At 39.7% G+C, this 26,431-nt stretch overlaps 1 long non-coding RNA gene across 3 annotated transcripts in view; it reads right to left on the minus strand.

Moving 5' to 3' along the window:
- LOC147143690 (uncharacterized) overlaps positions 1-26,431 on the minus strand; it is a 141,801-nt gene that overhangs the window by 94,727 nt on the left and 20,643 nt on the right. For 2 of the 3 annotated variants that reach the window (XR_015087819.1, XR_015087817.1), the window contains exon 3: positions 7,675-7,795. This is a non-coding gene — a long non-coding RNA (uncharacterized LOC147143690). Of the gene's footprint in view, positions 1-7,674; positions 7,796-25,463; positions 25,509-26,431 lie in introns of all 3 variants that reach the window. The other variant, XR_015087818.1, reaches the window with a different exon arrangement.

Genomic DNA, 26,431 nt, shown 5'->3' on the forward strand with positions numbered 1-26,431 from the left:
CACACATACACACAAATCACAAACGCGAGCGTGAACATGAATCACGCGGCCACTTGTACAAGACGAACACATACTGAGAAAAGAGTCTCTCCAGGGTGTAAAACGATGCTTCTCAGTAAACTGCTGGACAGGCAGAAAACAGTCCTTTTCCAAGCGGGTGAGAGGGGAGGAAAAGGAGGGGAAATTGGGGAGAGGGAAATGGAAGAGAGCCTTTTTGACCTTTAACAAACACTTTATTGGTTCTATTTTTGTTGAAAGGAAGTCATAGAGTCCGTAAGTACACATTTACAGACCCTTTGCTCCTTTACATTAGGGATGGAGAGGGAGGGAAGGGAGAGCAGGAAAGGTAAGCCTGACTTTTAACAAACACTTACATCAATCTTTTAAAAAATGAAAAAACGATGAGGTTTTAAGTTGTTACCCTAATGGGAGTAGAGACTATCTTTTGTCTAACTCTGAAAATAACAATTATAGACCATATGTGTATGCAATAACATTAAAAATAGAAACCAACATTCAACAACAAAACTTACAGAATCCTCATTGGATTTAATAAAAAGAAAATTACTAAGAACTTGACGTCATCCCATAAAGAAGAAAAGTAAGCCGAGCAGAGAAGATACGTGAACGGTGGAAGCAATCGAAGGAAGAAAAAAGAGGAGAACAGAGAAGTACTCGAGTAATTTATAACATGAGTAGAGCTCTTTGAAGGGTAAAAGGAACAAAAAAATAATGGAAAGAAAAGAGGGGGGCCCCTTGTGAGTACCAATGCGTTATAATTGGATCAGTTACAGAGGAACCTCTAAGTTCGAGCAAAATCTGTTCCACGATGTGGGTTGACCTACGTTTCCCCCAGATGCAGGAAACACTTTTCCCCATAGGAAATAAAGAAAATAAAAATAATCTGTTCCAAGGTCAAACTATCACTGTCAATTTTAATTAACAGGCCAGGCAGTTTGGGTAGAAATATTCAGAATATTCTTAACTGTGATACAAAATAAGCAAACCTCTGTCAAGATTGTGACGTTAGGGTTGCCTTATCTCAAAGACAAATTGTTATCTTACCGACCTGGATGACAGAGATTTCAACAGTCAACATAAAGAATAAACACCATTTTCAGTAAGCACTTTAATAAGTATTTTTTAACTGAACATTGTCAAAGTACACACACTCTGGAAGTTGTACTCTTTCGAAACGAACTTGCTGTCCCCTTTTATTCAACACATCTCTTGGTGAAAACACCCTTGTATCCCCCGTCATGACTCCATACGTCATCCCTGTGCAGACATTCACTTTAACGCTTCATTCTTTGTACGCGACCAGTTTTGGTAAAATATTTCGTCATCCAAGCCTCCCACTGAATTACGCAATTTGGTCCATTGTGACGTGGTTGGTAATTTCCCTTAGATGGCTAAAAACGGGTGGATTCCATATTCCAAAAATGCAATATTCATCAGAATGCCTTGTTTCAACTACTGGGCCTGCATAGAACATATTCTTGAAAAAATGTTTGGGTTGACTTCCCCTTTAACTAGTTCATTGTACACCGTTCTCAAAATGTTACATGCCAATTTATAAGCAACAATGCAAAAAATAAAAATAGCAGCACTGTTTGTGTTTTTCCCCCTAATGCCCCTCCATCCCAATTTTGCCTCTCTCCCCAGACATGCTAACATTGACCTGAGCCCAGTGCAGCATGCTCACATGGGCCTGAGCAGAATCCCATTACTGGCACCCTTCATGTGTAACATTACAGCTCTGTGTATGCGTATGAGGATGCTTGTCCACACTCATGGCATTGCACTCAAATTTACACAGTTAGTATGCTCTTTGCGGGCCATACACACACTTGCACAACCCGGGTGCAGAATTATTCCGCCGTTATTGTTAATCCCCAACATCAATTTTTTTTAACTTTTCCATCTGGGAACAAAGCTGATTAAAACAGCACTTGTGTGGGTATATTGGGGAAGGGGGCGGTGGGCGAGTGGGGGCAGCCTCTGAAGCAATCTGCAGCTTGAGTTGAAAGCGGCACTAACATTTTTATGAAGTATGTATTTCTGTCTTCCATCACACATGAGGTTTTAAAACCCACAGATGGAAGTACAGTAACAACATTTGCTGTAGTTTAAATACATTTATTGCCGATGAGTAGCTTCTGCTCTGATGCCATTTGGGGCTGCAGAGGGCTGCTTGACTCCTAATATTGGAATGATGAATTGTGTTAATCAATAGAAAAAGTCTGCCTTGGCATCGGTTCTACCAAAAAACAAAGCTCCACAATGATCAAAAATGATTTCACTTTTTATTTATTTTTCTAGAAGCTTACTTTGTGTACACTGCCGAATGCAACCATCATGTTGTATCTGAGATGGAAACTGGACAAAATGTGCTTGATCTGCATTTTAGTCCAAATAAGTTTTCGCAGTGGGCGTAATGAACTTTGTGGTCTTAATAAAGTTAACCAGGAAGCTGAAATATTTAAATATTGTACACTGACACGTTTATTATGATGATATATGACCACGTCAAGAGACTTAATGACTGCAACGTTGACTTTAATAGAAGAATGATTGTGATTTTATAAGCTGCTGATGAAAACCTGAATCAGCCCTATGGTGGCCATCTGTGTTGCTTTATAGCGCCAGACATGGTGATGATTTAGGTTGTGGGACGCAAATTCAGTAATAATGGAAGTGAACACTGGGGGTTACAATGAAGATCATTAAGTCTAACAAGGACGATAAAGAATAGGTTATATTTTGTTGAACTACAAATTGTTCCGCTTCAGGGAAATGAGAGATTACATATTGCGCTACAATTCAACACTACATACTATAGTTGGACTGCTTGGTTTCGAATTCTAGACTGCTAATTCTGACACAATATCCCAAAACTCATTGTGGCACCCATTGGTGCTCCATCCACACAGATGCGGTTCATTCCAGGTAACAGCAGATTGTCATTGTGTGATGATGGGATGCATCATTTTCATGGTTTGTTGAGCACAAACTTCCTTGTAATTGCTTTGCTTTCTTAATAAATCATGTTGGTGGTAGGAGCCATTCATAGATAAGTGTGATGGAGAAATGCCCCCTTTTACAATTTTCCCTCCCCCCATAGTTGTACTAATAACAGGGCCAATTAGTTTGACAGTGATATTTATTAACTGTACTGGAATTAAGAAAGAATAGATTCAAGACTTCAAGATGTACTTTTAACTCACAAGGTCACTCAGAATTATTTTTTTCTTCTAAGGATGCTTCCATTAAAATATGGGAAAATTCAACATATTACATTTGATCTGACCCGTCTGGACAAATACAAATGATGAGCCTTCCTAGCTATAGTAAATTAGCAATCCAAATAATTACTCTCATAAGTAAAAAGTGCAGAAACAAGCAACTCTGTCTTTATCACTTCAGCTGAAGAAAAGCAACACACATTTGTCCTCTGCGTGTCTAATGAAAATTTTTTTATTTGTGCTGAATGTTTTGTTTTCACTATTAATAGGCTTATAATTGGCCAAATGTTAAACATTGATAGTGAGCACTCACAGTAAGACATCTGCAAACATATCTTCCAAGGACTAATTCATCCTAGAGTTTGCTCAATGCAAAGTCACCGTCTCAGTGTTTATGTTCCCAACGACAAATCTGCTCGCTGCCTCTGGTTTCTGTGAGTATTTCAGTATTTTATTACCATTTTGGACTACGTGTGTGACATTGCATATTGTGTTCCTTTAACCTTGTGTGAGTGTCAATGTAAAATGTGGACATGGAAATGATAGCAAGAAGTCCGGCAGATGCAGTCTAAATGCATTGTCCTGATGATTTGACTGGTTAACAGTAATCTGTCTTAATAAGCAATCTGATAGAAAATGATACAAAAAAGTATATTTTAACCAATAAGCAATCTGTTAGAAAAAGATGTTAAAAAGTACATTTTAACTAATAACAACAAAAAAGAAACAGGTTGGCTTACTGTGTTATCTATGGGCAGAAAACTTATAAAATATAAAAATATGAGTTTCTTGTCATTTTATAATGTGAATGAACTTGTCAGTAGGCTAATGCAAGTGTGCCCCCACATCAGAGCCCCCCCGATTCGCCCACCGCCACAATCGCCAAACACACACACAATTCCCCCCCCCGCCACCCCCTCCCCCCAAACACACACTTTTTCGACTAAAGCTTGCCGGTCTGTGAAAAATCTGTGCTACTACGAACCAGTCCCTGGTGGAAAAATGGTTGGGGACCATTGGTTTACTGCAGTAGGCGCCAACCTTGCAGGTCTCACATACACAATGCATGGGCTGGTCGACTGCGTAATGAGCGTGGCTTGAAGCCATACTACTATAGAATGCCCCATCTCTCTGATCTTGCAAAGGGCCGTAACACTTCAGGGGCCACAAACAGGCAGCTGAAGTATCCCTGCTGTAGTGGCTCACTTGTCTGGACTTCAGGTGGTGTAGCCTCCCACCCAGTGATGGTGTCAATAAGAGTGGGAATGGTGGATTGCCTTTATCTGAACTATTAACTAATGACCAGTACAATTCATTTTATTAACCTTCGCCTTACATGTTCAAAATGAAACATCAAAATAAAGGCAATTTCACCAATTTACTGTAGGAATCTTGGATGGGAAAGACACGAGCAAGAAAGCAACAGTGGAATGGATGGATGAAAAAACTAAGAAGGGGGGTGGGGCCAGTTCAACAGGGAGGGCGCAGAAAGGTGTGATGAAAGAGGCAGGATGAGTCTCTAATGAGTTTTTTCAGCTCAAACTTTCAGTGGCTCACAGTGACCTTAATAAACCGATGGCACACACGCACACACAGTATGATGAAAGTGTTACCTCAGCATTTTCCCGCTAAATGTACTCATTAGCCTAGTTGCACATGGCTGCCTGGGAAAACAACAAAGTCAGCTGCAGAGAGCAGCGAGCATTCATCTGAGAGGCTGTCAGAGATTGTGACAGAGAGCAGAGGTCTCATGGCTGCATTATTTTCTCCAAGACTGACTTGCGTTGGAAAAAAAAATCTCCTCCTTGGTTATTCTTCATGAAGACAGCAACTTTACATTTAACACGGTCTCTATACATCCACAGGCTAGGTTGACAACCCGGACCATGACAACATAGGCTATGAATTAAAATGAGGTGTGGAATCATTTTCAATATCTATTCACCACATTAGCTTATATCAATCACAGGAGCTGTATCAAAAAAAAAAAATAATGCTGCATTATCATGTTTACCAAGGCAGAGTTTTTGTTACAGCTTTTCTAGTTAATGCAATTACATTCTGCCAGTGTATTTAATGAAGTGGTCAATGAGTTTGTATATAAATAATCACCCGTTGGATTTCAACTAAATGACTCACGCTCCACAATTAACAATTAGTTCCAGCTTATTGCAGTGTTAGTGTAGCCGAGTGCAAGATTATAATGAGGGTCGCGCGCTTGTTGACCTCAAGGCAAAGTCGCACTTAAGGCGGGAAGTGACCCGAGCTGCACGATGATTACAGTTCATTTCAAGTGAAAACCTCAGGGAACAAATCCATCCGATCCTAATGGTTCCTTCAGCTAAGTTGAATGAGCAATGTCACGTACAGTAGATAACAAACGATATTCAATGTCCATGTCTTGCTAAATACACTATAGGCGACTTGGAAAGTCAAGCAATATGCCAATGTATATCTTTGTGTATCTAATTTTTAAAGTAAATGGTCAATTGAGGTAAAAACTTTCTCTAACCATGAAATTGTGTGATTGTGATCACGTTTTATGTTTTGAGACATTGCTCTTGTTAGTGTAATCACTTTTATCTGCATTGGCGCTGACTGAACATGAATAGGTCATTGACGCTCACTGAAACTTAATCTTAAACCACTTAATGGCTTAATTAAAATCAACATTTAAATCTGCAAAACAAAGCACTACCACTTTTCAAAATGCTAAAATTGACGCTGACAGTAAGCCACAAATTCAATGAAAGAAAAGCTGGAGTGATGACATCCTAGTTTCCATTTCCAGGGTTTTAATGTTAAACTTCAAAACATGTTTTTGTTTTGTCTTGTCCTTTTTGTATGAGTGTCTATAACACTACTGTATACATCACTACTTCGAAAGTAAGACATTTTTTTCCACTTCACAACAAGCAGCAGTTTGACAGATGATCAACAATTCTTCGGAAAATACACATTATGATGTTTTAATGTAACTCCTAGCTGAAGTTTACTCTCAAACTTAATATAAAGAGAATTAGATGTGTATTTAAAACAACTGCATGACTTTGCCTTAAAGTCCATTAGGCTACTGCTAACACATATAGGGAAAAGCCATAGAAAGGCTAACAAATAGCATCTATGTGACAATGTTACTGTGTAACGTTTTAAGCGCCGGATTTGGACACAAACAGTGCAGCAACACATGGAAACATGCAACAATACCCACAGACAGCGTAAAAGTCTCAGTATAACGGATCAGATGATATTTTACATGTTTTGTTAATTTTGTCATCATTTTCAGGAGACCCAAAAAAAAGGCATATTTGTTCAACCATTAACATAGCATGGTTAAAGAAAGAAAGCCATTTTCAACACTTTAGATTGGTCAATCTGTAAAAGTAATACACATCGGATTGACCAATGATTTATGGAAAAAAAATCGAAAGAATCTGAAATTCACCAAATTGTGAGGTTTCAGCCCAACGCCAGCAATATACAGTACATTTATACAGTACAATATTGCAAATACAGTGTCTCAAATGACTGAAGTATCAAACGTATTGATAGGGAATCACTCTTTGTGGTATGAGAGGCATTGACAGCTCAAACAGTATGGATTCCCCCACCACTCCAGAAGGTGTAATATAGTTGTCAGGATATTATGATTTTACCATTATGCTGCAAAAATACTACAAAAAGACTATTACGGGAAGCCAAAGGTGCAGCGCCGGACTATGCAAGCGATCGTTTTTCTCAACGTGCATATTTTAGAGATTGTAACAATGTTAACTCCATTGCATTGTATACAATTATGCAGTTTTCAAGTTGTGTAAATTATCTTTTTGAAACAAATCAAGTTATATGCAACTGTTATGTCATAAAACTGTTAAAGGGACACTTGGGTGATCTTAACATTGGCACTTATATAATAGGTTTGCATGTAAAAATGACATGAGTACTAATTCTTTTGATATGCTGAAGTGGGCATTAGTAGGGATGCCCACATACATTTTGGTGCCAATTGATCGCCGTTTTTGGACGTTATAAGCAATGAAAGTACAATGATTTCCAATGGAGAGTTTCTCCAAAATGAATGGATAAAATTGAAAATGGCAACTCTTTTCAGTTTCCTGATCAAAAAATATATAAAATGAACTTGTTAGTGATAACATGGCCATCGTCCCTTTAAGTAAATATCAAAAGAAATTAAAAAAAGATAATTTTGCAGTATTAATTAATTTATTTATTCTACCACAGCTGTATTATGAGAGACAAGAACATAAATAGTCAGGTAGAACTCTTAATACCACACGCAGTCATCTTTGTTCATGTGATGTGTCACTAGAAGGAGATGCTATTGCAGCATGTCCTGCTCCGGGGTATATGTACTAACACAGCAAAGCCGTTTGAACTGCCCTCTCCCTGCAATGTGTCATGCACTCACCCAAGTCCAAAGGGCACAGAGAAGATGACAAAATCAAAGGCAGAATCTGGAGGGTGGAGATCTTCATGAGATTCCCCCTTCTCGAAGCTTCAGGCTCACGTTAGGAGTCACGACCCTCATGCTTTCAAAGGAGACAGAAAGAGAAAACACAGGAGAGTGAGCAGGGAGAAACAAAGATGGTGCTTGCCGAGAAGCTTCGTTATATCTGCTACAGTTTCACCCGCTTGGAGTAAAGGTGCAGTAGAGCATCGCATGACAGCAAATGAGGTCCTGGGAGATTCATTGTCCTTCAGTGTGTTAGCGAAAGGCTGAGGCGATTTGGGCAACAGGGGGTTCTCTCGTCCAACTAGTGGCTGAAGGCTTCAATGACTTTAGGGCTGGACCAACGTAGTCCGGGAACACTTACAGGTACACTTTGAAAAGTTTAAATCCTCTGGGGATGAATGCGAACATAATTCAGCTTCACAGCGAGACACTTTTGATGTAAAAATAGGAGGCGGAAGCGAGGCTAGTGTAACACAAACTGGCCTGAAAGTGAAGACAGACACGCTGTATAATCAGTTCGGCTGCTTGAGTAGCCTGCAACCTGCTCTCCTTCTGTTTCAACAGCAATGACACAGCCTCCTCCACAAACATTTCTATTGAAGCTACATCACACTTTGGTAAATGAATTTCTATCCAATCTAACTTCCCATTCTCTGACAATTTTTTGTATTTAAAAAGAAAATTGAATTCGTTTTTTGAATTACATTTAAAAACGTTGACATTTGGCAATGAATGCGTTTAGTTTTTTTTATTACTTTATTATTTTTAAAAAATAATATTTTTTATTACGAAAAAACTGAGGAAAGCCATGTTCTTTTTTCCAATCAAAAGTGAAAACAAACACATCCTTTTTATTTAAACTATACATTTTGGATCCTTGAGATTTGTTAAAAACATTTCTAATTGAATATATTGTAACCGCAAAAAAAAAAAACCCTCAACATATGTACATGATTATTATTTCTCCATATTTAAGGGGACTGTTTCATTTCAGGGAATTCAATAAATCATCAAGTTATGAATGCAATGCTTAATCTTTTGGGTGAGGGCACATTAGTATGCCATGAGAGATCATCAGGTGTGCAGCGGGGAAATCAAATTTCACTTAATTAAATGGGAAACCATTATTCATTAACATAAATGTATATTTATTCACCTATCTATGCCAGTGACTCAGTTGATGAGACAGGCAGTACAATTAATTGATCTTTCTGAAAATCTGTTGGTGTTAATTCAACACTTTGGGTGGTCATTTTAACACCAGAAAAGTATCTATATGCATCCACACTACTCGGTGTTAAAGTAACATTTACTAAAGTGTTAAATGTTCAACACCCATTTGCAGAGTTGGGCGCCCTATATGTGACAGACTGGTTTGTCTATCCATCACTGACAGGTGCCCGTTTTGCTGACAAGTGAGGAATGAAGGGAAAAATTCTAAAATAGACGGATTAAGCATAGACTGAAGCCCCTTTATTTAGTCCGCCATTCGTCATTAGTCGATTTTTCGCGACGAGGCTTCGATGGCCGCGGTGAGCATGGGGAGGAAAATAATGAGTTACTGTTGCTTGGGGGACAGATTTGAGCGAGGGTCCAGGCTGGGAACAGGCTTCCAAAGCGCTGTGAGTCACTATTTCTGTTCAAATATCATCCAGCAGGGGGGCTAGTGAAAGTTTAGTCGGAATCGCATACGGACACCTGTTTAAAATTAGAGGCGGACCGGCCTATAGTAGATAGTATATTTTTACCCCCGGATAAAAAGGCAAATGACGAACAATGGAATGGTACCCACGATGCAGATGGATGACGAATAACGGACGCTCAATTTGGAGTAAAATGTCCAGCTCTGCCCATTTGTGTGTTACAGCAATAAAGTGTAATGTTGACAGTGCAGTAATGATGACACACTTAAGTGGTGTTAATGCAACACAGAAATTCTGGTTTTAACACCGTCTCCAAACTTTTAACACTGCCAGATTTGCAGTGCACAGTATATAGCTTTTGTGAAAGTTTTGTTTGGTGATACTCTGTGAGATTTGGTAACGTTAAATACAGTATGTGGGGAAACAAACATTTTCCTGCTCCTTAAGTTGTTGACACACTGTAAACAACACTTGTTGCATTGTTGATCGAATAGATCTTATGTTAATGTTTTTCTTATCATATGGGGTGACTTTGTACATTAGGAGTGAGAAATACATTTGTACAGTTTTTCATTGAGACTGAGGAGCAAAAGGACATTTTCAGACGCCGAATATGAGTGGTAATTCAGAAGTTCAGTTTATACATATTCATTTTGTCATAATGTGCTGTATATATCATCTAGGAGAGCTGGCGATACAAACAAGCTCCTTGTGAATTCTTTTAATTGGCTCGTTCTATTTCCATTTCAATAAGATAGCCCGTCCTTCATTCAGAACTTCTTCTCCTTTCCTTGCTGTCCCCTCTACCTTTCTCATGCATTTCTGTATCATATTTGACATGTTGCCTTTTTTATCTCTTTATGGAACGGGGATCATTAACTTCAGAATTTGAATCTGTATATGAAAACATACGACTCATATGTGTGTGTGTGTTTGTGTGTGTGTCAGAAAGAAAAAGTGGAAGCACAACAACAAAACAGAAAGCTGAAAAAGAAGTCAAAGACGAGTAAAGGGAGTCCTCATTTTATGAACGAGTTCCGTTCCTACACTGGCGATGTAACACAAATTTTCGCATGTGTCGGATTTCATCGTTAAAGTCGAAATTTACGTCAAAATACTTTGCCAAATGGCTTGCTGCTACTGTTACTTAGTTCACAGGTAGCATGTTTGTACATAGTACAGTTATTTTAAATGGATTTAAAATTGGAGTGCATTACTTGGCTCCAACCTGCAGAGGCAGTGTTGATTCCATCACAGCTAGCAAAATCTGACTTTGTCAGCTATCGGAAGTTGAGCTTCATCCACCATGACCTCCACTAGGGCAACTTCTTAGCGCTATTATACAAAATGAGACAGCAGTTCACAACACTCAGAGAGGTCCTCCAATCCCTTAAACAATATTCTAAAAATAGCCAGAGTTGGGCATCGCCTAACCGTCACGAAGTTCCCGTCTCCATATTTAGCTGACTCTCACGGTCCCAGTCCGTCCCTCGCCAGCGACAGCCAATTGGTGTCGAGAACTTAATGTGCACGCAGGTGCCGCACGAGCAGAAACGCCACCAAATAAAGAAAAAATTACAAACAAAAACAACAGACATACATACACGCATGCACGGTGAAATAAAACCAACGTGAGGCCGAAAGGCATATAACACTGTTTTATTTTTTATTTATTTGGCTGCTCAGGAGTGCAGCTCCTGCGTGTGACGTGGTACCGGTTAAGTCCGTTGTTGACGCCGGTTGGCTGAGTTGGACCGACTGGGACCACGTAGGTCAACTAAATATACAGACGGGAACTTTGTGACGGTTAGGCGATGCCCAGCTGAAAACAGCAATTCATAGATTATTAATTTTCTTTCAAGAGGAAGTCAACCCAAACTCTCTTCCTGGGTCCCTGTGAATGTTGTTCACCGGTGCTTCACCTGCTTCCTGCTCCCCGTTTCTCCCACCTCATACTGCTTCCTTTCTTTCATTGTATTTTCTCCCACTCTCTCATTCATTCCCCCTTGTCTTTGTTCGCCTTTGTGCGCTCTGCCACTCTCCGTGCCGCCCCAGGCTCAGACATATGGCGCTCTCCTCTCTGCTATTGTCATCCATTAACACCGTTGTCAGTGGGAATTACCCACACATAGCGCAACATGCGAGCCTGTGCTCTGGCTTCTGATGTCAGACAGAAGAGAGAACAAGGCGGGGAAAAAGGAGCGTCGCGTCTAAAAAAGGGGGCAAAAAAAGAGCTGTGATATGCTGAGCGTTGCATATTACCTCAGACAAGAGTTCCCTTTCAAAATGTGTGGTGAGGAATTAGGATTACATCATTTTCACGCATATAATGGGCCCTTTTTTGGATTTTTTACCCCCTCTTTAACACTGGGTGGGGAATCACAGCATGAACAGTACATGCTCACACAGACAAATGCATGCACACAAACTTCTGCTCTGTTCTAATTAAAGTGGTTGTGATGACGAAGATTTGGGTGTGATGTGCGGCACAGCAGACATTCAGTGTGTGTGTGTGAGTGTGTGTGTTAGTGCAAGAGAGAGATAACAGCTCTATAATAATAAGTCCATGGGGACATGCAGAGCAGGCGACTGTGACAGCTTGTCCGCCAGTAAAGCGTCAGATACACAAACACATCAGAGCTGATCAAACCTCATTGCGGTTACATCTGATCCAATCTTAAAAGTACTATTTTAAGATTTTTCCCGCACTATTGTTGCCGTGCAATGGGAAGTGAGTGCATAGGGGAATGGCAGCACTAATGTGGAGTGTGTGTGAATGAAGAGAGGCGTGTTATGACAGGACAACAACACAAGGGTAATCAAAGATTGCAATGGTTGCAACAATGATGATGATGCAGGATAAATGCCACTTTTTTTTACAGGAAAAAGAAACTCCTACTAGATGTAAAGACAGATTGACAGTCAGCTATGGAGGCAGACACCCAGCCTTAGGTGGTACATTTGCATCTTTCCTTCACCGTCTGCACGTTCTAATTCCGTTTGAAGTTTCCTTTTTCAGGGATGGGTTTTGTTAAGTCTTTTCAAGTTTGTTCTCCTTTTTTCTTACTTGTCAAGACAAGATTTCTTTAATCTTCTCTACCCACTCTATCGACAAGGGAAAAAATATAACTGTTCCTTCAGATAACAGCAAATGTGGAAGGTAGAACTCTATAGCAATAATGTGACTGTGTTGATTGGATAGTTTGGCAGTAGAGAAAAAAAGAAATATTTTTTTCCCAGTCATTCACTTTGTGTCAGACCAGCAAGTGGGCTGCAAAATGGAGGAGCGGCTTTTTTTTGCTTTAGTTTTTTGCTCTTGCTGTTTTTTCCCTTGGGTGGGTTTACACAGGGATAGCTCGGACTATTCCAGATTTTGAATTGAAGACTCTAAATTGAGGGTGATTGGTCTGTCTGTGTGTGATGGACAGGAGATCAGTCCAGGATGCATCCTGCTTCTCACCTGAAGACCGCTGGGATAGCAGGTTCAGATCCGGGGATAGAAAAATTGTGAGTCAACAAACTTGTCCAGGACCTCTATAACCTAACTGCCACTAGATCAACTGGTTGTTAACTCATTGATAAGCTTGAATTTACCAGCTGAACCCCCTGGTTGTCCGGCAAATGGAACAAAGCAGGTCCATGTACCAGAGCCCAACTGAGTAAATTGCTGACCTCATAGGGAAAACATTGGTTGGTCAAACCAAAGAACCAGAAACACCTTGGCCTGCATAGAGAGACACAAAAATTGTAGCCTTGATCCTGAGTAACGTTCTAAGAAAAATACATTCTCTGTTTTGGTTTACTGGATCTAAAAATGTGAAAGTCAATATCATACCTAAACTGTTTCAAGAAATTCTTGATTACTGTCATCAGAGTAGGCTTCTTGACAGAAAAGAGATGAATTCAGTAACTGAATCTTGCAGTGGTTGTATTTGTCCATTCCCTTCATCCCACTGGCTATTTCTTTTAGACGTTTTTAATTTCAACACCATTAGTAGTATCAGAGGTGTAACAGAGGTGGAACGCCACCTGTGTCTAAGCGGCTGTGACCAAAGCGTGAAGTTTTACATCTGAGGCACTGCCTCATGCCCAACATGTGATACCGGTATAAACATTGGTCACTATTGCAGACATTAGTGCTAACATCACCATGCTACTAATCATCTAAAATCAAATTTCTTCAGACATGGCAACGTCATGCAGTTCAAGATCTTCCTAAAAGGCGAATATATATGACGGCTGTACTGTTCCGCCTCTGATGCACCAATTTGCTGGGAAGACATTGCAAAAGAGGCTTCTATCTACAGTATACAGTACCGAGTACATTTTCACTACAAGTCTCTATCTTCTTGTTCCAATTCCTGTTTTCATTGACCACACGGCATTGTGGTGATGGAGGGAGGGAAAGGAGAGGAGAAGAGCCAGGAAATACATCTCAGGTAAGAAAGTCGCCTCTTTCTTCAATGTGCCCAATCAAACAACCTTTTCTTAAGCTTGGCCATTCACACCTCCAATCAATCGTTACTGAAACCAAAGATCGTGGCTCGGGTCCCACTGATAAGCAGAATTACCCAGCTATATAATCCAATTTGATGTTTGTTCAGATGTTCCGCTGAAATCCATGATTGTTTTTCCGAAGAAAGCCACACCCTGCAACCTTTGTTTCCTCTTTCTCCTTCAAACCCAAACACAATTTACACTATCCAAACACTCAAGAAGTTCAAATCCTTGTAATGAATTCATGGAAAAAAAGGGTCCCAAGTTTCACCACGAACTACTTTTAGACAGCAAGACACCTGTTTTAAACATCATTGACTTTGCTGAGGAGGTCTTTGAATCCTTGACCACTCCAGTTAATCTCATAATAATGGAGGTCTATTTTCCAGCTCATGGTCTGCTGACAGAGAGAATCATCAAGCTGGGGGGAAACCAAGCATTGACATCAAATTAGCGGTGCCCCCGCTGCACACACATGAATGAGCGATATAAAAACAACACTGTCACAAACACACGTGGGCAATCACAGCGATACAAGCAAGGAAGGACACTTCAAGGAAAACACTTACTATAGGGAGACACTGGCATTGACACTATCATTAAGGCTTATTATCACCCTATATTAGTCAAACCTAAATGACATGGTGAATGTAGCCGCATGATCACGTGCCCTAATTGATGAATTGCCTTTTAAGAGGTAATGAAATAAATCTAAACCCTTTCCGTACAGCTGAAATCAGATGATAGTGTAATATTAATGTTGGGAGCGCTGAAGGCTGACAAATTTAAAATGTTCTAAACTGTGCTTCAAAAAAGAATAAATCTACTTTTGATTAATATTAAATTTAAACAGGAAAAACATTTCTACACTTCTTTTGATGAGTAAAGCTTTACAAGATACAAGATACAATATTCTTGATATCCTGAATCAGACCTTCAGCCACCATCGTTATATGCTTGTTTATGCCCTTACGTACATACAAGGTGATCAGATTTGCTTTCTAGTTTCTGGGCTTTATTCATATAGAACGTGTTTACTGATTACATAGCAAAGGGTGAACATATCCAACAGCCAGTGATAGCACACTAAATTACGTGTATGCCTGGAGAAGTGGGCAAAGGCAGTGTAAATGCTCCATAAGTGATAAGTCTATTACAGTGTAGAGAGCTCCTTAGTCAAGGTCAGTCCATGCATTTGGGTGTCCATGCATATGCGTATACTGAGTGTGCGTGCGTGCGTGCGTGTGTGTTGTGTGTGTGTGTGAATGTCAAATACAATACTGCAGTAACACCAGAGCACAGTAAAACCATTAAGCTTCAGACAGAAGTGCTGACTGTAGATTAGTGGCGCTAAATCTCAGTCAAGCATTAAGAAGTCACTGTGCTTCCTAAACAACATACGTATACGTCAATGTCTGGGACTTTTAAGCCAGCACTGATTATCTACAAAATGCAACATGTTGAATTTTTAAAAATTAAATAACTCAGTAGTAGTATACTTTCAAATAATCATTTTTATTAATTCAGAGAGGCATTTGGGACAAGCCGTGTCCAAGTGTCCTTCAGCTGTTCTGACTGTTTGCATAATAGATATTTGTTTAAAAATATGCCCACTAACAGAGTGGTCCAAAAATGTTATTTTGGGAGAACAATAATAATAATAACAACAATAATAATATCTGATAATACATCTAAGGAAAACAATCAATGTTCAAAGTATAACATGACTCATTCATGAGACTGGCAAATAGTTTTGCTTTTGGCATTTTGGATTTTCAACAAGGCAGTGTAATTATTTGTATCATTTTAAAAAACAACAACATTTTTGCCCCATCATTTTTTCAAACAACCTACTTTTACCCTCCACATTGTCACTGTACAGCAGAAACCTCCAATGTCCAAATTAAATTTCATCAATTTAATCGTTTTTCCCCACAAATCTATAGGCAAGGCAGTTTTATTTATATAGCGCATTTCTTACACAAAGTAATTCAATGTGCTTCACATAAAGTACAACATTAAAAGCATTTATCACAAAAAAAAAAAAAATATTTAAAAACAAAGTAAAGGAATAAAAAAGTAGCTTACTAAAATTACTAAAAGAATGTGCAGTGCATTAAGAAGATTTTGGGGAACATGGAACATAGAGAAAATGCTTTGAAAGACTTCAATCCCAAGTATGGGAAGAGATCAGAGTTTTTACCCTGTATTTAAAAGCATTTACACCTGTGGCTGACTTCAGTTTTATTGGCAGCTTCTTCCATTAGTGTGCAGCATCACAGCTAAATGCTGCTTCACCAAGTTTTCTTTTAAATCTAGCTTCCACTAATTGAGTCTGCAGACCTCAGAGCCCTAGTGGGTTTATATTCATTAAGATGTATATTTATTAGGATTTCTTGAACGCAATCAGGACCGACAGAACTCAGCAATTTCGAGACAAGTAGCAGAATTTTAAAATCTATTGTACAGCTGAGTGGGAGCCAGTGTTAAACATTTAGGACCGGAGTATAATGTTCAAATGTCTTTGCTTTGGTCAAAGCCCGTGCTACAGCATTCTGAATGAGCTGCAGCTGTTTGATGCTCTTTTTAGTGAGTCCAGTCAGAAGACCATTACAAAAATCAAGTCTACTGGCGATAAAACCATGGGTAAGACACTGCTGCTCTGCTTGGAGCATGCAACCCTTCAATCTGGATATGTTTTTTTAGCTGGCAAAAATCTATTTTAGGGATTGAGTTGATATGACTTTTGAAAGTCCGATCCAAATCAATCAAGCCCCCCCAACATTTGGGACTTGGTCTTTGGCTTTTAAAGACCGTGACTCCAAATGTTTACTAACAGCAATCTTCTTTTCTCTGTTGCCAAAAACAATTAACCTCTGTTTTGTTTTGGGTTGAAGGACATTTTGGTTCATCAAGTCATTACTTTGTTTTAGACACAACGTCTTAATCAAACTGTCATCGTTTGACAAATAGCAGTTACTTCATTAGGTGCAGTACAAGAGATATATAAAAAATGTTGCCCTTTCAAAGGCAGTAATGATTGCGCTTCATTTACAGATAGACGTATATAATTTAATGCCAGCAATATGCAAAATTGAACCTTATCTATTTACGTATAAACATAGTTTTTGACAGAACTCTTGTATTGAACCCCATTAGATAGTCCAAGTGTACATAATGTGCCAAGTACATTTTCATGAAATTAATATGAATTATGATGCAATACATCTCAAATTCAATAGAACCAATCAATTCAGCTATTTTGAGAAGTTAGTTCAACAGGCCTCTTGCTTTAGACTGTATACAGTTTCATGCAAGTATCTGTGTGGCAGTAGTTCAATTGCTCAGGCCGTACATCCTGCCTGGCAATTTTCTGTTAGTGATCAGATGTTTGGTGGCTCATTCATCTCAAGTTCACTCCGACAGCTCAGCCAGGAGGGAGGGAAGACGAGCAAGACAAAAGAGAGAGTGAAAGAGCAAGTTGGAAGGCATTTGGGGAGAAAGAGGCAGATAAGCAGCGTGCGTGAGCCTCCTAACCACCAGCTGACACTCTTCATCTGTTGTTGCTGCGCCTGTTTCACCATCGGAGCACTGTGGGTTTGTCTGAATACATCAAAAAAAGCCAAAAGGGGGGGAAACAAAGCATTTTCTTAGACAGACGCCGCCATCAGCTTTCTATCTCACTTCCTCTCATTTCTCTCAGTGTAATATTATTTCCCCGCTTTGGCCTGCTTTTGTCACCCCCACCCCCCACCCCCCCCTCCATCAACATCATCAGCCAACAAGCCCACACCCTACAGTTTCTGTCTCGCTCTCAGATGCAGAGTTGGGAGTTGGGAGCAAAAGGCAGGAGACAGACAAGATAAAAGCTGTTTCCTGATTCTTCAGCTCTCAGCTACTCTGCTGTCAGCCGAAAAGACAGCTAGTCAAGATGCAGAATTTCCTGCCCAAAGTATCCCGCGCAGAAGCTGTCGCTAACAGGCACAGGAAAAAGGTGGAGATAGGGAGATGGACAGGTAAGCACATACATGTTAAATACAGAGGAAGGAAGATAATCCTACATCCTCTTGACCCTTTGGGCACAACATTATTATAAGGCCTCAAGGGGAAATTCAACTTCCATGCTGTTGTGTATTTTGTGTTGCACACCACACAGAGAAACCTACCACGCACATGCAGGCATGCAAGCTGGAAAGTCAAAGTGAAAGGGGCAAACAGTGTAGAACCTTTTGAGCTTGAGCATGCCTTGCTCATGGGCACCACGACAGAAGACTAGCATCTCTCCAGCAAATATTTGTTATTGTCCGCATTGGGATTCGAATCAGTTCCCAAACTATTTGCATCACATTGTCTGATCCAAGAGAATTTAGTAGGATTTGATATGTAAACTAATGATGGGTGTATATGATGTCCTACTACATATTTTCCAGATTTTGCCTCATATCTAGAAAGCTGTATAAATTGGGCAGGCCTCCCCCTTTTTTTTAGAGTCTCTAATTTAAAGGGTTCCAAAATATAGTTTCAGACCCAAACCACTTTTCAGCACACTAGGCACCGGTTGCATTGATATGATTACCGGTAGCTCGTGTATGGCGGTGATAAACACGCTGCTCCCAGTTGATAGGTCATCAGAGAATTGTGTAATATAATAATGGAAAGACGAGGGGAGGAAATAAAAATCATATAGTTTGGCTGCTATGCTGTCACAGTATTTTTGTAGCTACACACATACAGAACTGCAAATCAAATATACGCTGGTGGAATATTTCATGTATCTAAACATATGGCTATTGTAACCACATTTAATTCACTCACAACTGCTTATTTATGTTACAGTTGTTTTATGGTCCATAAAATAGTGCTAATCCAGTGGCAGGCGTGGGCCTTCACTGGGTGTTTATTAAGTGACCTAATACATCTCTTAATAACACCATCATGTCACAAAATAATATACAAAAAAAACTAAAATAATTATATGTGTTATTAAAGAAGAGACAGATGTGTTTCATGTATTTCAGAATGAATACCATTATTACTAAAACAAAAAATAGTTATCTTTATCGTTATTTATCAATATAAAAACTTGAAATAAGTCACATCGTACTCACTAGTGATGTTGATGCAGAGGCAGCCGACCTTACAACAGTGTGTGTGTGTGTGTGGGGGGGGGGGGTGTCGACGCCAGCACTCAAGATTCTGAAGGTGTTGGGCAAAATGATATTTGCATGACAACACATCGACACAAATATGATTTGACAAAAAAAAAAAAACCAGCCCACAAACGACTGGTAGCCACACGGCCAAGACTCACGCTCTGAAATGAAGACAAAAGACTGTTGGAAATAAATTATTTACCATTTCGTGTAATTTGTAAATGTAGGTTTGCGCTTCCGATAGTGTTTGGGCCAACAGAAAAGGCCGCGAGGCCCCGACGGCACACCGTTGTGATATTCACACTAATTTCTGTATATATAATACTGTATATACTTATTCATGTAAACTTACAACACATCCTGCTGCAATTACTCTGCTCAGTTTTATTGCCTGTTGTTGTAAACACGCACTTGGATATTTTAGGATGCATTGATATGATTTTTGTGTTTACTGGGGATAAGCAGTTTGGATAATGGATGGATGGATGTCCACTTTGCAGCTGTAAAACCCACATTTTCCCATTGCGGGACGAATAATTGCTTATTCTTCTCGAAAAGAGACATTATGGCAAAATGTAGCACTTTGGGCTCATATATGTATGTAAAGTTTTTAAGGAAGGGTCGCAGAGCTGGCCACTGTCTATCCGTCTATAACTTCTGGGCGATATTTCCGGCCGACCCATCTGGTTCGAGTCCATCCCTAGTCGGCGATAGCCAATGCGAGTCGAGAACATAATTTTCACGTCGCACAAGCAGACGCGCCGCCAAATAAAGAGTACATATCAGGGGTGTAACGGTATGCTAAATCACATTTCGGTTCGGTTCGGCTTCTTGGAAACTTCGGTTCAGTATATTTTCGGGACAAAAAACAATTTTTTTTTTCTTTAAATGTTTATTTTGCAAAGATGATAAGTAAATGTTACATTTAAAAAATAAATTAAAAAAAAAAAAGCGAACCATTAGGGTGACATTCTAAGAAATAAAGATCTCTTAATTTTGTAAATTATTAAGACACTGAAATCGTTAAACACTCAGCAGCAACAGCCTATGACTATGACACATCTAAATTGTTGTTATCCTTTCGGCTTTTCCCCTCAGGGGTCGCCACAGCGAATCAAGTGTACGCACAATTCGCGTCATTGATTTGGCAAAGCATTTTACGCCGGATGCCCTTCCTGACGCAACCCTATTAGCAGGGCACACACACAGACACCATCTCTGAGTCGAGGAATCGATCCCACGCTGCCCGCACACAACTCGGGCGCGTGTACCACTACACTATCAGTGACTGTAGTACTATGAAACATCTAAGTATTCAAGTTAAAGACGAGTTGTCATTACAGTACATATAAACTTTTTGTGATGAAAAAAAATACATACAATAACAGTTACAATTATTGCTAACTATATTAAAACTATTTTTATAATGAAATACAGTAACTTTAAAGTCTTTCTGAAATTAATTACACTTTTGAGGCATTGAAATCTTTGAATGTTCAACAGCATATTGTAATGAATTGGGTTATCTGTGTTGTGGTCGGATTTGTGTTTTGCTGAGTAGTGATGTTTCCGACGTTCATGAATGCATCGTACGGCTACACGTACCTTTCCCCATCGGCGATTTTAACAGGAAAGCTAGAATGTTCTCCAACAGGTGACCGCAGTGTACGGGGGACCTTCGAGCCCTGGCTTGTTTGCGTATGCCATTATAATGCCATTTATCAATGCATATATGATTTATAATGGCTTCTGGCGTCCTGGCTCCTCTTTAGTGCCGCCGCCCTCCTCTCCCGCATGCAACAGTCAATAGCGCCCGTGCGTAAACCCGCGCTAATAAGTGGACCGAAGCGAGCGCAAGTGGACCAAACTGAACATGCCATACCGAAACGTATTAATACACCCACGTGTACCGTTACACCCCTAGTAAATATCAAATAAAAACAACAGGCACACGCACGGCGTGATCGTTGGAATTAAAACAAAATGGGGCACGTCATTGCATCTGTGGGACTGAAAGTTCTACTTTTATTTGTTCTTTGCTAGGCTGCGTGTCAGGAATGGGGCACCTACGTTACGTGTGACGAGGTACCAGTAAAGTGCAATCTCAACGCTGTTTGGCTGACTCTGAACGACCAGGCGGGTCTGAAATATATAGACAGGAACTCATAGACGGATTAAAGCATTGATGAATGCCCAGCTCTGCAGGGCCATATACAGCCTAATACAGTACTTAACCTTTTGTAGGATATCCTATTAAATTCACATAGGATGACCATAAAATGTAGTTTAGCTTTCCCCATTAAATAAGTTTATTTATTACCCAGTGACTTGATTGTGCAAATGTATTTAGAAGGCCACAATAGGAACCAATGTCACACTCACACTCTTCCTCTCGCTGATATTATCTTTAGAAGACGTGTCACAGCTTGCACTATGTTGCCATGCCAATTGACGTATTTAGAGAAAGTGTCTCCTTGCAGACATCAAGCAGATAGTGGAGTGTTGTTCTTTATTAGCTGATGCAGCAGTGGCAAATATTCACAAAGCCAGACACCAGACGGATGGTCTCATGGCTGTCTGGCTGAAATGTCACTACCTCACTTTAATACCATAAATATCACTTGTAGCATCAATTCCTAGTAACTCTCTTTGAGGGCGAATCCCTTTATGGATGAACATGTTTGACAATATGACGTTCTCAGCCACCAGATCAGTCATACTAGCCCATTATACTGATAATTACGTCAAATAACATCCTTAACCTCCTCACTCAGACTTGATCGGCCTAAAGTGTCCTACTGTAGATGATTGACAGGTGCCATCTTTCCTCCTTTGGACTTTCAAGGAGTATATGCTGATAGGGCTAGAATAGTTCTGTTTATTAAAGACAAACTGCTGTAAGCTTGAGTCAAATACTGTCAGGCTGGTTTGATAAAGTTACTCATACAGATGATGTTGGACCTCGTCATCATTTTGGGCCATATCAGATTATGGTATGGATGTGTGTATGGTTCCTCTCTCAAGGATCCCATCCTTAGATGACTTTTGTACATTAGAACTAATGTGCATCTTGATGAGAACACACCCGAGTACACACAACCAAACAATATGTCACGTGTTGGGCTACAGATACACTTCCTACAAGCTTCCTGTTAAGTATTCAGCAAAAGATCCTCCATGTGTTGAGTGAAGAAGGTGAACAATGAGGCGCTAAGTGATTTATCTTGTAATTTCACCAAACAGCACTGCTCAGGTATGATACGCAACTGCACATCTTGTCCGGGGTAACACTGCCCAAAACATATTTTGGTGACAAGAAAAAAAACAACGGCTCTAGGATATTTTGATATCGCTGAGTCCAAAAATTATATTGGCTCCAGTTTTTGAGATATTAGATTTTTTGTTTGTTTAAAAAAGTACTAATAATTATGCAAGTTATGACATTGGTGTTCTCTTTCTGCTACACCATTGATTAGGCTACATCTGTCTTTTCAAGTACATCCATACAATATTCTATCTTTTTTTTTCACGCAACGTGAAAGATGGCACTCTGTGATAACAATTGGTGGAATAAAATAATGAAAATAAGGAGAGGAGTGGTAGTAGTTTTGTCGGACAAGCCAATATTTAGCCTAGCTTCTTCTATTCATCCTCCGACTCCGAATTCTTTCTACTTCTTTTGATTGTAGTCTGGATGTCCTGTGGCACCATGTTGGCTCTCACAGGCAGGTCAATGTACTTTATCAGACATAATTACGTGTGGTGTGGTCTGCTGGTAATCTGTGGTACGCAACGCACTATGAGTGTCTATTACGGTATATAAAACATAACATAACATTTCATGTAAAAACTTTTTTAAAAAGTTCATTTATGTTTAAAAAGTTTTATGTGTACCCTGCTAAAGCTGCTTCACACAATGTGAGACCGAAAGAGAAATGTGAGTAACACTGCGATGGAAAGGAGGACACCTGGTCACCTAACTACAGAATTTGCTAGCATACATACTGTATACAGAGGGTCCTTTCCCATCAAACAAACAGTTGCGCTTGTATCATTGTTCCATTCTTTCTACTCCACATCAACATCATTTTCTTCATTTGATGCGATCCCTTGGCAGAGTAACGCCTCTCCCTGCATCTTTCGTCTCAGCCCTGAGGATGTGGGCTCCAGAATTATGTTGTGTGCAATGTGTATATGTGTGTCCATCTAAACCCCACAGGGCTTGTATAGGAGCCTGGCCCTCTGCTTTTGTTGCGCCAGCTTTTTGCCTCCGAGCCCCCACGAGCGTGCATGAGCATGTGTGCGCCATAGGTGAGTTTGTGCATGTGTTAATTGTGGCTCTATGCAGCTTCCTTGTGCCAAGTCTCCGCTTCTCCCGTTGTTTATCTATTGTGTCTGCTTTGGTGTTTGGTGGCTGTGGGCATCTGGCCGCTTTAGAGGACAATGCGGAGCAAGACAATGCTTGGAGAATTGATGAGATACTCTGCAGTAGAGAGGGATAAGGCAGCTAGCATGAACCTAAAGCTCCATGACTGAGTATCTGCAATGCTTTGTTCCATGTTCCATTTTGCACGAGATTTTTTTGCAACGTGAAGCTGTATATAGTTAGTGTAAGTGCTGAAATAGCAACAGATCCCAATCTCACAAGCACAAGCAATCGCGCTACAGGATATATCCAGCTAATTCCCACTGACCTCCTCCATTCAAGAGGAGCCAACTGGCAACTTGAGGTATCCAAAATCTATTAGTCATTCTTTCTTCGTCACTCCATCCATCTCTATGTCTCCATAAGCCATCAGTGTTTTTGGTTGGGATCCAAATCAATCCTGTTCTGACACATGACCTGAATCATTCATCTCTCCCCGCTGTCTCTCTCTATCTTTTCACCTCTCTAACAGTAGGAGTGTGTAGCCAGCTGCCAGCCAGCATCAGTCACATTGTCAGTGCCTGCCTGGCTCTGGGGCTGCTCTTGGCTTAGAGGGCAAGCTCTGGCTCAAGACTTTCCCTCAGAGTCCGACCCTAAACTGCCTAGATGCAGCTACGACGTTTAGCATATTTAGCCTTGTCACATTTTTGGAGCAGTTTGGAAAAGTCGGGAACATGCCATGTTTTATGTATTAACCAATATATTACATTCAGAACTGGACACGCATGTGCCAGAAAAGTACTACCGCAACACAATACAAACATGGCGGACATGCTACATTGAAAACATGACGCAATATTTGTCCACCCCCCCAAAAAAAGAAGAAAAAAAGTCATTTTCACAGTTTCACTTAATCATTATACTTTATTATTAAATTGATTTGGTTAACAATATGTTTCCTTTCCTGATTTAAATATAAAATAAATAAACTATTACATGAAATAAAAATACAGAATTATAGAAAAAAAATCAATAGAAACTTCATGACTTCCCCAAAACTCGTAAAAATAGATTTAAAAAAATGATAGTGAGCTAATGTAACTAAGATAACCTTCAGTGTCAAAACTAGTTTTAATCATTCAGCTATTATTAATCAGCTGCTTCTTCCTTCCAACTAGTTTTCCTAGTGAGACAAAGCCGTGTGTCAAGTCGTTGATAATAATATTTCTGACGATAGTGACTTTTTAAATTGACTCAGATTGTTGTATTGTGTGTGTGGTTTGCTATATTTTCTCACCAGGGTGAGTGCCGAGGCTGTGGTAATGTGCGGCAATAACAAATGTTTCAACTTGAGGATGGCAAAAATGCTTAACGACGAGCTGAGCAGTATGACGTGCAAACACTACAAACATCTGCTTCTTGAACATCGGATGGCTATTATCTTAGCACTTAAAACAATTGCATTGTGTTCTGTTTGCTGTTCTGTTGGTTGGTTGGTTGGTTGGTTTGCTGACTTGTAAATTACCACAAAAACTGAAAAAAAAATATTTTATGAGACTATGCAAAGGGGTGGCACATGTACAAAGAACTAAGCCAGGGGTGTCCAATTTTAGTCACAAGCCACATCATAGTTACGGTTGCCCACAGAGAGTGAAAATCATGCAAATGTAAAATCACTCATTTAACAAGAAATCCATTTTGGGAGCGAAAGGCCTAAAAAAAAAAGTGCCGAGCACATATGATGGTATATACTATTATTAACTATTGTCTAATTTATATTAAGAAAGAATTTGGTGAAAATAAATGTTTCTAAAAAAAAGTTAGTGAAGAAAGTAAAGAAAAATGTTGGTATGGATGTGCTGCCAAAACAAAAGAACCTATTTAGTAAAAAACATGAAGTAAACACACAGTATTGGGCCATAATCTGATTTTGAGTATGGCACCCATTAACTAATCAATTAAATGTTTGTGTAAATCCAGGGGGAAATAAAGCTATTATACACCATTGTCAATCAACTAAAAACAAACAAACAAACAAACAAACAAAGCAGACAAACACAGCGCAAATTTATTTTTTTGACGTACCTGGTATTTAATCAGACACCAGCACCATGAAGCATCTCTGGGTGCCTTGCAAAGGGATAGAGAAAAGCCAGACGTTTATGTGGAAATAAACACTACATTTACTTTCAGCTGTCACTGATTAAGTAGCACTGAAGGTCAACTTTTGAAGTATCTCATGCAAAATAATATAAAATGTTACACTTGCAGTAAATAACTAACTCTAGCTCAGAATGTTAGCAAATTGAATTCATCCATTATGATACATGATATGACAGTTGATGGCGCCTAGAATAATGCTAACACAACATGACGTGATTGGGCTGGACCACTATTACTGTAGACACGCTAACGCTAAAGCACTTATTCCATGTTAAAAAATTAAACTTCACTTGGCCTACACATCCATTGGAGGTGCTCCTGAAGGAGTCCTTGCAAGTTGCGTTTTTGACCATTTTCATGTACGAATGTAAGAATGTTCGGTTTCAAAGCAAAAAAGTAATTAAATGTTCTGCACTGAATGAATATTTCTCCACTCTGTCCTGCCTTTCATACCCTCCACTAGCACCATCATTCAATAAACCCCCACGCCACAGTTTCTGTCTCACTCTGAGATACAAAATTGGGAGTTGGGGAGCAAAAGGCAGGAGACAGACAAGATAACAGCTGTTTCCTGATTCCTTAGCTCTCAGCAACCTAGCTGAAAAATCAACGTATTAGCCACAACATGTGTTGGGACCTTGTAACCAGAGTTGGGGGAATAGCATGCTCCATTTACTCCATTACATTTACTTAAAGTGGATATCAACCCAAACATACTTTTTTCAAGAATATGTTCCCAGCAGGCCCACTAGCACGGCATCCCGATTAATATTGTCTTTGTGGAATATGAGTTAAGGAGCAAAATCCACCCGTTTTTAGCTATCTCAGGGGGTGGCCATTTTGAAATTTCTGTCAACTGAAAATGACATCACAACTGCTCAGGCCTCAGG

The sequence above is a fragment of the Filicampus tigris genome, chromosome 8 (assembly GCF_054856515.1).
Source record: "Filicampus tigris isolate MCC_2025a chromosome 8, RoL_Ftig_1.0, whole genome shotgun sequence".
NCBI lineage: Eukaryota > Metazoa > Chordata > Actinopteri > Syngnathiformes > Syngnathidae > Filicampus > Filicampus tigris.